Genomic DNA, 7,500 nt, shown 5'->3' on the forward strand with positions numbered 1-7,500 from the left:
TTGTGTGTGTTTTACATGTGGAGTTTGTGTATATATGTAATAATTACTCTGAATGTATGTCAATGTGTGTGTGTGTGTTTGTGTGCTTAAAACAAACTCTAAAGATGAGTAAATGAATGTGTGTTTATCCGTTTCCCATTGTGAATGAATTTTAGAGTGTATATGACTGCCTGAATATGTGTGTGTATCAGCTTGTGTATATTAGTGTATTTTTGAATGTGTATGTCGTTGTGTGTGTGAGTTTGTATGTGACTATGATACGGATAAACGTGAATATATGACTTTGCTTAAAAATAGAAACGGAGTGGAAAGGGATGATGGAGGGAAAAACACCCGACGAGTGTTTCAAGTGGAGCTTTTAAGTGGATAGATTTTGTGCAACAAAATATTCGGACTGATCATATGTTATTAAGTCTATAAAATGAACGTGTGTAAATGTGAGTATATACACACACAAATGTAAATTCAAACACACACACGCATAGACATAAGTGTTTGCGTATATGAGTGAGTAAGATTTACAGCTATTAAAAAAGGAATAACCTGACCGTTTTCATTTTGTGTTCACGGACACATACCAAAAGAATTTATAATGTATGTTGTGTAAGAAGCAATTCTTGACTACATAGTTTTTTCTTACAGATTACACTTAAATTATTTAATGAGACTTGTTTTCCTTTTTCCTCTTTCGTCCTTGCTTCTGAAAGTTTATCTTTCTTATCTTTCTTCTTCACGGAATTCTTTGTTATTTGCCAGTTCAAAAATGTTTCTACAGTAGTCACGACTGATTAGTGTGCCGTTTGGTCAATTTCACATTCCTGAAAGTAAACAGATGAAAAGAAGTGAAAGTAGAAATAATATTGATAAATGATATCTAGTTAAAATTACAAACATGGAAATATGTATGGTATCATGGAATGGTATCTTGTACAAATGTACTCGCATGAGAACACATCTCTCCTTCTTTCACGTCCTTTGTTTTTTCACTGTCTCTCTTTCAATATTTTAGTTTATTTCTACATTCTTACATATATGTGTAAATATATATACATTCGTACATATGTGTAAATCACATATACACATACAAACACACATACATACATACACACATACATACATACATACATACATACATACATACATACATACATACATACATACATACATACATACATACATACATGTGTGAACATGTTTATGTATATGTATGCACGTATGTATATTGATGTCTATTCTTGTTATAAAATAAACAAACGGAGAAAACAAAACAAGAATTTAAGCGAGTGTACACAATATACAGAATAAAATCATTTGTTTTTTTAGACGATGGATCTCACAAAAATCATATTTCCTACTCTCAGACAAATACTTTAGAATTAAAATAATACAAACAAAGGGAAATCACATCATCTAAATGCACTCATATAAATATATACTGATGTATCGCCATATGTCTGTATATATCACACATATATCATATGTATGTATACATGTATATGCATACATATTGATATATATATATGTGTATACACATATGTAGATATATTATATAAATATATGACACATACATAGTGCATATATGTATTATTAGTATGTATTATTATTCAAAATATCCATTTTATTTTATATATAGTTGTGCTTGATATAAATATTTTATACTATATAATTTATAAATATATATATGCATAGATGCACAATCACACATACACACGAACACACAAACATATATATATAATATATATATATATATTATATATATATATATATGTGTGTGTATATATATATATATATATATATATATATAATATATATATATATATAATATAATATTATATATATATATATATATATATATATATATATATATATATATATATACGCACACAAAAATGTATATGTAGTTTATATCTATGTGTGTATATATGTATATATTATGTGTATGTAAGTGTTAAAACGAGTGTTGTGTTTGAAAGAGGAGAGATGGTATACGCGCGAAATATTGATAAATGAATATCCCAAAAGAAACAGAGGACATGAAAACTAGAGGAAGATTCACTTTCTATAATTTCATGTGGTGGAAAATAAACAAAAATAGACAAAAGTAAAATGAAGTAAAATATATTGAAACGTCTTGATATATTGAAGTGTTGGTTTACACGCGTCTTAACGAAAGCGTAAGTTCACTACTTTCAAGACTAGTTAGTGTCTTGTCTTTCTGACAGAAAAATATATCAGTGTTTTTAAGCACAGAAATATACAGTCTATATACTCATAGCTTTATTCATCTCAAACAATACGAAGAAGAGCCGAGTCCATCAATGGTGTATTACTCTGATATATGAAGTAGTGTTGTTGCTGCTCATACATATATTAGATAACAGCTTAGATCAAGAATGTATATGTATATATATATATATATATATATATACATATATATATATATAGAGAGAGAGAGAGAGAGAGAAGAGAGAGAGAGAGAGGGAGAGAAAGAGAGAGAGAGAGAGAGAGAGAGAGAGAGAGTTGAAACATTCCTGTCACAACCTGAGACCTTGAAGGCTGCTTAAATGCAAGAAAGTATACTAGTCCCTTAATATTTGATATTCAATATTTCATCTATTCAATAAGACAATCAATATTTCATTTCATTTTACTATATATATATTATTTATACTATATATTGTATATACTACATTTACATTATAAAGAATATAAATAAAACATAAAAAGCAGAGTTGGAATTCCTTTGAATAATACATATTCCTTTATACACAATCATACAAACCCCTTTATATATATATATATATGTGTGTGTATATATATACTGTTTGCATTAGTCGCACTGGTCTCCCCATCTTGATTATTGCTTTCCCTACTTTTCAACTGTGTATTTTCCAGCCTTCTTCAGGTGTCTTGTGCTTTGCCTTGGAGCAAACTCAGAAATATAGAATTGTATTATCCAAGCAGAACTGAGCCGATAGAAGGCATCAGTGGATGTTTATTAGCCTAAAAATATCACTCCTTCACTGTCTACGGGTATCGCGTAGTAGATAAAGGCATTAGTTAATGCTGTGCAGTCGTGTAGAGAGTCTGTGTTTAACCCTAGGCGAAGCATTAAGGTGAATCGCAAGACACCTGAAGAGAGCTGGGGCTTCCAACAGCTGAAATGTTGTGTGAAGCAACAATAAAGATGAAGATACTAATTCGACTAATGTAAAGTAATTCGATCAATTGTCATTACAGACACGTTTTAACCACGAGACAAGTGACTCCCAACCATTTTTTTACTATGGGTCCCCTCGAATTCCTATCTTACTCGGATGGAGCCTCATAGACATTGTATGTTCAAAACGTTTATTACATTTCTATTATTGAACATTATCGGAATTGTATAAAAATGGTGTTAATATATTTTTTGTATTGAAGAAGTATAACCAATTTATTTGGCGCAGGAGTAGCTGTGTTGTAAGAAGCTTGCTTACGAACCACATGGTTCCGGGTTCAGTCCCACTGCGTGGCAACTTGGGCATGTGTCTTCTACTATAGCCTCGGGCCGACCAAAGTCTTATAAGTGGATTTGGTAGACGGAAACTGAAAGAGGACCATCGTTTATATGTATATATATATGTGTGTGTGTGTGTGTGTGTGTGTATGTGTGTATGTGTGTGTATGTTTGTGTGTCTGTGTTTGTCCCCCCAACATCGCTTGACAACCGATGCTGGTGTATTTACGTCCCCGTAACTTAGCGGTTCGGCAAAAGAGACCGATAGAATAAGTACTAGGCTTACAAAGAATAAGTCCTGGGGTCGATTTGCTCGACTAAAGGCGGTGATTCAGCATTGCCACAGTCACATGACTGAAACAAGTTGTCCATAAACTTTAACAGCAAAATGTTATATAGCCCCTCCCTATCCGAGTGTCGTATGGATCCCGGTTGAGAACCGTGGCACTAGACTACGGGCATGCACTCTCCCCACCACCCGATGAATTCTTAGTACTCCTATAATGACTTCTCCTTATTGGAGCTACATTGACCCATACTACCTCCACACAGCAACCCACGATCCACTCGGCTATTCTTTCATTAAACGTGATTTCATGTCCCTTCCCTTCACACATGCATAAACACGCACACCTCGCATTTATCCTTACGCCCAATCTCTACTTCCTGGAGCGCTGGTCATCAGGAATACCTTTGCTGCTGATATATTTCCGGCAGTTTTTGTCTGACAAAGGTCAAAGATAAACATTAATGTCTTCAATCTAGAAGTAATTGCAAAGGCACTGGTCAGTTCCTCCTTCCCCCAGTCCCAGTAAAAAAGCAAAAACGTATGTCTGCCCGAAAAACCAATATTAGGTCTACGTGTACGATGATAGTGTATGATATTCGAATGATTTAGCACTTATATCTACTCTATCGGCCGACTTTATTTATTCTCACTTTGTAGTCTGCTTTTAGCTTAAATAAAAATATTGAAGACACTTCGTAATATCTACTCTCATTATGATCGATTAACCCTTTGAGGAAATGCTTTCAGCTGTTACCATCTTGATTTTATAATTTGTGATAGATTACATTTATATATATGTGTGTGTGTGTGTGTGTGTGTAAGTGTTTGGTAACAAAACTGCTGTTAGACCATAATCAGCAGATCTTTAATCGAACGTTTTGCAGCCATAAAGAAACGGACTCTTTTGTATCATATGTAGTCTACATAAGACAAGAAATGAATGGTGTTCTTAATACAAAACCAGTATGATGAAATTTTATGGATGTTTTGTTGCTATTTCCAGTATGTCGAGACACTGCATTAACTGACATTCCATGTGCTCATTTGCTTGTTCACGATAATTATATTTTGATGTTCTGTGCTGTGTGTGATCTATGCTGTGTGTGCTGCAATATTAGTGGATGGAAAGCGTACGACGGAACCGGTTTTGGTGGAAACGGCATTTAAAAATAGTCTTGTGTACTTAGCTTAGACTTTGTGGACGTATTGTACAATCTGGTGAAGTTTAAGAAAACAAATTCCCGGCACCTATGGCCAAGTCACTTCTGTTCTAGCCTTGGACCAGCCAAAGCCTTGTGAGGTGGTTCATTAGACAGAAACTGAATGATGTCCGTCGTATATATAATATGATATAATATAATATAAAATGTGTGCGTGTCTTTGTGGTTGTGTTTGTTCTACCACCAACGCTTAGCCACTGGAGTTAATTTGTTTACATGTCTGTAATGTAGCTGTTCGGCTTAAAAGTAAAAATAAGTCGAGGGCACGATTTTCCGACTTAAACTTTTTAAGTACTTATTCTATCGGTGTCTTTTACCGAACCGCTAATTTACAGGGACGTAAACACACCAAAATCGGTTGCCAAGCGATGCTGGTGAGTTAAACACAGACACACAAACATACGCAAACATACACACACAAACACGAACATATATATGACAGGCTTCTTTCAGATTATGTCTTCTAAAACCCACTCACACGGCTATGGTGTACCCGAGGCTATAGTAGAAGACACTTGCCCACGCAGTGGGACTGTACCTGGAACCATCTGGTTGGGAAGCAAGCTTCTTCCCACACAACCACTCCTGCGCCTGTATATATATACATACATATCTATACATATACATACATACATATATATATATATACAAACATATATATACATACATATATATATATATATTATATATATATATATATATATATATAATATATATATATATAATATATATATATATATATATGTATAAAAACACATGCACAACTTTTGTACTCAGACAAAATACTCTAACATTTGTACAAACAGACAAAATAAAAAAAGAATCTCGACTAGCCGACATATTTAGAACTTATTTCTAATTTTCAGAACAAGGAATATCGATGCTTTACATGATCGAACTCTATGATTTATTTTCATTTTTCTGATTTCATCCCTTTACGTTCTGTCTTCGAATGAAACTGACCAAATCTTTTTATATCCAGCCAGATTTTACGGAATAGGTCGCCCGATATGGATACCGGAAATTATTATATCGTCTGTAGTTATCCATCACATTTTGCGATTTATTTTTATTACTTACGTTAAAAATGAAAATGGTGAAAGAGATCGATCACCACAAATAGTCAACCTAAATGCATTGGAGTATTCAGTTTATTCCTTGTCTATTTAGTAAGACAATTTCTTCCTTCTTCTCCATCTAAACACACAAGCACACATGCACATGCGCAACTAGGTGCTTCATCCACTTCTGTAAGATAATTAGAATCAATGCAATCGACCATAACCACTCCACAATATAAACTGTGATATTGTCTTGGTAAAAACAAAAGCTAAACATAAATTTCATTTCTTTTTGTTTTGAGAATGCGTGTTAGCCATGGTTGCTAAGCAACGTGCTTTTGTTTTATTTTGTTTTTGTTTTCTATAATCGTTGATATGTGAAGTGTAGTTACACTTAGAGTGATTGATATGCAAACTTTGAACATGTCTGTTTGTGTGTGAATGCGGGTATATGTGAATGTTTATGTGTGTCTGTGTGTCCTTGTGTCTGTGTGCTCTTCTCTATGCAGGCCAGCAATGTTTTATGTTTTCTGGCAGTTTACGAATATTGATGAACTCGAAGTGAATATTGAAAATCCACGTGATTGATCTTTGGAAAATAAGCATTTTTGAAGGATCCATTGAAGAAAATACGCAGAGCGGAGTCCGGCAACCATGATACTGGAGAGAAATCAAGACAATATTTTCTAATTTAGACACAAGACCAGCAGTTGTAAGGGCTGGTGTTTGGCCAATACCATTAATCTCAGTACTAGTCTGAGACATTTTTATCGCTCGAAACTGTTGAGCTAAGTTAACCTCGGCGGAATTTGAACTCGAAACGTAATGAAACGGAACAACTGCAGCCGATGCTCTAATTATGGTTCCAAATTTTAGACAACGTCAGAAATTTTAGGGGTGAGAATAAGTCGATTACATCGACCTCAGTCATAAAAATTAGTGGCAGCAATTTTATCGACCCTGTAAGGATGAAAGGCAAAGTTGATCTCGGCAAAATTTGAACTGAGAACGAACAGACGGGCGAATTGTTAAGCATCTTATCCAGAATCTTAATAATTCTCTACTAATCCTTTCTACTGAGGGAAGGGATTAAATCAATTATATCGGCCCCAGTGTGTAACTGGTACTTATTTAATCGACCGCAACAGACAGAAAAGCAAAGTAGACCCCGGCGGAATTTGAGCAGTAGACGCAATACCTATTTCTTTACAACCCACAAGGGGCTAAACACAGAGGGGGCAAATAAGGACAGACAAAGGGATTAAGTCGATTACATCGACCTCAGTGAGTAACTGGTATTTATTTAATCGACCCCGAAAGGATGAAAGGTAAAGTCAACCTCGGCGGAATTTGAACTCAGAACGTAACGGCAGACGAAATACGGCTACGCATTTCGTCCGGCGTGCTAACGATTCTGCCAGCTCGCCGCCT

The 7,500-nt window shown here is 34.5% G+C and overlaps 1 protein-coding gene across 1 annotated transcript in view; it reads right to left on the reverse strand.

Moving 5' to 3' along the window:
- LOC115209555 (metabotropic glutamate receptor 8-like) overlaps positions 1–7,500 on the reverse strand; it is a 654,788-nt gene that overhangs the window by 611,960 nt on the left and 35,328 nt on the right. Inside the window, exon 2 of the mRNA XM_036501466.1 lies at positions 1–818. This exon is cut by the window's left edge and continues 1,572 nt beyond it. The gene's annotated coding sequence lies outside the window, so the exon portion shown is untranslated. The remainder of the gene's footprint in view (positions 819–7,500) is intronic.

Source organism: Octopus sinensis, linkage group LG3, assembly GCF_006345805.1.
Source record: "Octopus sinensis linkage group LG3, ASM634580v1, whole genome shotgun sequence".
In the NCBI taxonomy this organism is placed as follows: Eukaryota; Metazoa; Mollusca; class Cephalopoda; order Octopoda; family Octopodidae; genus Octopus; species Octopus sinensis.